The sequence below is a fragment of the Phaseolus vulgaris genome, chromosome 8, assembly GCF_051622355.1.
Source record: "Phaseolus vulgaris cultivar YP4 chromosome 8, ASM5162235v1, whole genome shotgun sequence".
NCBI lineage: Eukaryota > Viridiplantae > Streptophyta > Magnoliopsida > Fabales > Fabaceae > Phaseolus > Phaseolus vulgaris.
The window spans coordinates 27,957,451-27,963,468 of record NC_143505.1 but is presented as its reverse complement, the minus strand read 5'-3'; the positions used below and the strand labels follow the sequence as shown (position 1 = coordinate 27,963,468).

The 6,018-nt window shown below is 28.8% G+C and overlaps 1 long non-coding RNA gene across 1 annotated transcript; it reads left to right on the top strand.

The window, feature by feature from the left end:
- Nucleotides 1-534: 534 nt before the first annotated feature.
- Nucleotides 535-2,848, top strand: LOC137825895 (uncharacterized). Its single transcript, XR_016515073.1, has 5 exons — nucleotides 535-988; nucleotides 1,064-1,089; nucleotides 1,760-2,404; nucleotides 2,498-2,586; nucleotides 2,668-2,848. It is a non-coding gene; the product is annotated as an uncharacterized LOC137825895 (long non-coding RNA).
- The last annotated feature ends 3,170 nt before the right edge of the window (nucleotides 2,849-6,018 follow it).

The following is a 6,018-nucleotide window of genomic DNA, read 5'->3' as shown; positions in this document are numbered from 1 at the left end:
ATGATGATGTTTTTCACACTGTCATTTTTTTAAAAGAAATATTTTTACCATTTAATAAAATAAATTAATGCCAAATGTTTTCTTACGCATGGAGAATTTCATACAAAGTTTGTATAGATGTAAAAAGAGCATTAATGGCGGTCTCAGAAACTTCTACTAAACATTTTTTTTTAAGATATTAGAAGAATGAATGAGGCACTACAAGAATTTTTAATTTTAAAAGAGGTTTATTAGTAGAGGTTAGAGTAACCTCTAGGAACAGTGGAGGTTTAATTTTTAATTTTCGCCTCCAATAAGTCTCGGCGGTTTCTAAAAAACCTCAGTAAAAATTTTATTGTTTTAAAATTTTTAAGTGAAGGTTTTTTTTTCTGAAACTTATTTTACACATTTATTGTATTTTTTTGAAAGACTTTTTAGCTTTTTCTCTTGACTTATCACTTTTTACTCTGTTTCCTACATGAAACTCTTCCTATTGTTGTTAGTCCCCTATTTCAAGTGATGTGAAGGTGTTACCGTAAGAGATTTATTTATCCCTCTATCTTCGCTTCTAACTAACTTCACTTTCCCTTCGAAGACCTTCGCAACACGTTTTTAAAAGCTCTCATCGCCAATTCCCCCTCTGACAACAATCACACGCCGCCGATCTCCGTCGCTCAAATGGAAAGCTCTGGAAGCTTCAGTTCCTCCGTTGTCAATGTTGTCGACATCTTCGCCTACAACTTTGCATCCTCAACAACAACTCCTCCTTCTCCGCCGGAGAATCCTCCACCCGAACCATCCAGTTCTTTTTGATGACCGACTCCGGTGTCTCGCCGGCATGGCTGGATGTCTCGTCGAAGGTGAATCAGCACGGTGCCACCGTGGAGCAGAGGATCACTTTGCGGCAGCTGCAGGTGAAGAAGAGCCATTGTGGACGGAGGTCACGAAGCTTGCAGTATCACAACGTCACTTTCCATCGCAGAACAAGAAGATGTGAATCGCACATTTGGTTAGTAGATTGTGGTAGTTTTTCTTTCTGCACGCTACAATGTCTGAACACGTTGTGTGCTTTTGGTTTGTGCAGGGATTGCCGCAAACAAGTGTACTTAGGTGAGGTCGCTATTAGAGGATTCGTTTTACGTTATGTGCGCTTTCTTTCTTTTGTAGGTGGATTTGACACACGGCGCATTCTTTTGGTGCCTTCTAAAAAAAATTTGTGAAACTAATTGTCCATTGAGAAATGTTGCAAATTAGATGAATAATGTGGATTGAATTAGAATGGTGGTGAGAATGGCACGTCTTATTCTTGAAAAGAACAGAAAAATTCACGTCAAACAGTTTTGTCATGTACAAGAGAGTGAGTTGGCTGATACAGTTTCTCAACTGCCATGCTATTTTACATGTGAGTGAATTATCTGATAGATGAAGCTGCTCCAGAACCATGAGCTTCTGATATATTACTAGAAAAATTATAAATTAAATAAGCTTGGTGCTGCACATCAAGTAATGGATGACATCGTCAACCAACTGCTTGCAGTTCCTTTAATTGGTTCAGAGGCATTGTTCAACATGATTATATAATATTTCACCCAGAGACAGAAGTTGACTAGAGTTGTCAATGTGTTTAAGCACGTGAAAAGTGGGAGGAATTTAATTTACTGTTATAGGCCTTTTATTAGAATCTATATTATTCTTTTTCAGCATTTTTGGGTAGATGAAGCAACTCTATATAAACCATGTCTATATGAAAATAATTTTTAACTTCTCTAATTGGATATAGTGATGATGGCGAGAATATGGCTCTTATCTATGAGTATATGGCTAATGGAGACTTGATCAGGTATTGTGAAGGTCAATTTACTCCATTTAATTTTATTTCTCACTGTATTACAATTTAGGGTGGTTACATAATTTGTTAATGATTGTATCCACCTTAGCTAGATCAAAAAGGTACTGGTGGAAAGTAAAGGCTTCTGACTCTGTAATTGTCTTAATTATCTGCATAAAGACTCTAAACAGTCATTGCATTCCAGTAATATATAACAAACCATTCAAGTCAAATCAGATACATTTAAATGAAGCATAAAAATTGAGTCAAAGATCAGGTGTATGAACTGGAAAACAAGTTTTTATATCATTCTGCACCAAAACACGATGCCTTTTTATTTTATTTTTTTGTGATTTCAAACTCATGCATTCCTTTGTGGATTCATAAAAATGTAGGCAAAAGCAAAAATATATTGAGTTGGAACCAACGACTTCAAATTGCTGCTCCTTTTTGGTTTTAGCATAACTGCTGCTCTAAATATTTCTTACCATTCCTCATTCACTTGCTTTTCCTTGCTAACATACTAACATGTTTTCATATCCTTCCTTTTCATTTAAAACTTCAACTGGAATTGCGATTGATTAACAGTTTACCTTGGTGAGTCATTTAATGATGAGAGCCAAGATTTTGGTTTAATTATTCTGTCAATCAATTATAAGTTGACAAGAATTTATCTTTCAAATATCATAGGGGCTTATGATGAAGAAGAATCAGCTGCCAGAGTATATGATTTAGCCGCACTTAAGTACTAGGGAACTTCAACTTTCACCAATTTTCCAGTAAGATGACAGTAATTACTTATATAATACTTCATTTAGGTGCAAATGATTCATCTGATGCTCCTTATACTTTCAAAACAGATATCTGATTACGGGAAAGATATGGAAATAATGCAAACTATGACCAAAGAGGAGTATTTGGCCACTTTAAGGAGGTAAATACTTGTAATTTTGTTTTCCAGCAGACCTTGAGAAGCTGGAGGGAATTAGCTGCAGTTTTATAAGAGATATAAATAGTATAGTACTAGTATGACGCACGAAAATTTTTACAACATTTTATTATATATAAATATTAATATTATAATTAAAAAAAATTATTCCTTTACATAAGAAAATTGTAAAATTAAGCAAATGAAATTAAAATGTTAAAAAATTTAACTTAACTTATTATAAATTTGTAATATATATTAGTAACTATGAAGCTCACACACTTCTTTTAAATGGTGTGTCGGTGTCTGATATTTGTATCAGACACGACACTCGTAAGTCACGTATCCGTGAAGTGTTCAATTTAAAAAGTATTTGTTAGATTTTTGATAATTCTAGTACGATTTTAACACAATTTTAAAAAGGAAAAATACATTAATTTTCTAAAAGTACAAACTTTATTGTATAAATTGTTATTATAGTTATAAAAATAAGAAACAAATCCTTGTGAAACAGTCATGAAAAACATCTTTCTACTCCAAAAAAATAATCTGGAACATACTTGTGCACATAAATCTTTATTGTCAATTTATATAATTCATAATTATATAATATATAGAACCATGTCCCCGTGTCAGTGTCAATGCGACATAGAGTACTAGTCCACAAATTAATTATAAATAAAAATAAATGAATAAATTTTTGCCATAAAAAATAGATTACAATAGAAAAAAATAATTTGAACAAATTTACATTATATAAATAATTATCTAATATTATGTTCCCATAAGATATTTACGAAGAAAATGAAGTACTGTTCACCAACTTCATGCTTGGTTAATATGCAAAAATCTCTAAGAATAATTATTGCAATTAAAAAATTAATTCATTATATTATACCAAGTACAGTTATAGAAAAAGTAATAAAAATTGTGTGTTTCTTCCATAAACATATTGTAGGCGAAAATCATATTAAATTACGAAGTCACATCTTGTCATATAAATTAATATTTGTGCACATAAATCTTTATTGTCAATTTATATAATTCATAATTATATAATATATAGATTCGTGTCCCCGTGTCCCGTGTCCTCGTGTTAGTGTCTATGCTACATAGATTAGTAGTCCAGAAATTAATTATTAATAAAAAAGAATGAATACATTTTTGCCATAACAAATACATTACAACAGAAAAAAATAATTTGAACAAATTTACATTATATAAATAATTATCTAATATTATGTTCCCATCAGATATTTACGAAGAAAATGAAGGTTCACCAACTTCATGCAACGTTAATATGCAAAAATCTCTCAGAATAATTATTGCAATTAAAAAATTAATTCATTATATTATACCAAGTACAGTTATAATAAAAGTAATAAAAAATGTGTGTTTCTTACATAAATATATTGTAAGCGAAAATCATATTAAATTATGAATTCACATTTTGTCATATAAATTAATACTTGTGCACATAAATCTTTATTGTCAATTTATATAATTCATAATTATATAATATATAGATTCGTGTCCACATGTTTCGTGGCACCGAGTCAGTGTCTACGCTAAATCTGTTAGTAGTCCAAAAATTAATTATAAATAAAAAAGAATGAATAAATTTTTGCCATAAAAAATACATTACAATAAAAAAAAATTGATTAGAACAAATTTACATTATATAAATAATTATCTAATATTATGTTCCCATAAGATATTTACGAAGAAAATGAAGTACTGTCACCAACTTCATGCTACGTTAATATGCAAAAATCTCTCAGAATAATTATTGTAATTAAGAAATTAATTCATTATATTATACCAAGTACAATTATAGTAAAAGTAATAAAAAAAATGTGTATTTCTTCTAGAAACATATTATAGGCGAAAATCATATTAAATTATGAAGTCACATTTTGTCATATAAATTAATACTTGTGCACATAAATCTTTGTTGTCAATTTATATAATTCATAATTATATATCATATAGATCCGTGTCCCCGTGTCCCCGTGTCAGTGTCTATGCTACATAGATTAGTAGTCCAGAAATTAATTATAAATAAAAAGGAATGAATACATTTTTTCCATAACAAATACATTACTATAGAAAAAAAAAATTTCAACAAATTTACATTATATAAGTAATTATCTAATATTATGTTCCCGTAAGATATTTACGAAGAAAATGAAGTACTGTTCACCAACTTCACGCTACGTTAATATGCAAAAATCTCTAAGAATAATTATTGCAATTAAAAAATCTCTCTGAATAATTACTGCAATTAAAAAATTTATTCATTATATTATACCAAGTACAGTTATAGTTAAATTAATAAAAAATGTGTGGTTCTTCCATAAACATATTGTAGGCGAAAATCATATTAAATTATGAAGTCAAATTTTGTCATATAAATTAATACTTGTGCACATAAATCTTTATTGTCAATTTATATAATTCATAATTATATATTATATAGATCCGTGTCCCCGTGTCAGTGTCTATGCGATATAGAGTAATAGTCCACAAATTAATTATAAATAAAAATAAATGAATAAAGTTTTGCCATAAAAAATAGATTACAATAGAAAAAAATAATTTGAACAAATTTACATTATATAAATTATTATCTAATATTATGTTCCCATAAGATATTTACGAAGAAAATGAAGTACTGTTCACTAATTCATGCTACGTTAGTATGCAAAAAACTCTCAGAATAATTATTGCAAATAACAAATTAATTCATTATATTATACCAAGTACAATTATAGTAAAAGTAATAAAAAATATGTGTTTTTCCAGAAACATATTGTAGGTGAAAATTATATTAAATTATGAAGTCAGATGTCGTCATATAAATTAATATTTATGCACATAAATCTTTATTGTCAATTTATATAATTCATAATTATATAATATATAGATCCGTGTCCCCGTGTCACTGTCTATGCGACATAGATTAGTAATCCACAAATTAATTATAAATAAAAAGGAATGAATAAATTTTTGCCATAACAAATACATTACAATAAAAAAAATAATTTGAACAAATTTACATTATATAAATAATTATCTAATATTATGTTCCCATAAGATATTAACGAAGAAAATGACGTACTGTTCACCAATTCATGCTACCTTAATATACAAAAATCTCTCAGAATAATTATTGCAAATAAAAAATTAATTCATTATATTATGCCAAGTACTATTATAGTAAAAGTTATAAAAAATGTGTGTTTCTTCCAGAAACAAATTGTAGGCGAAAATCATATTAAAT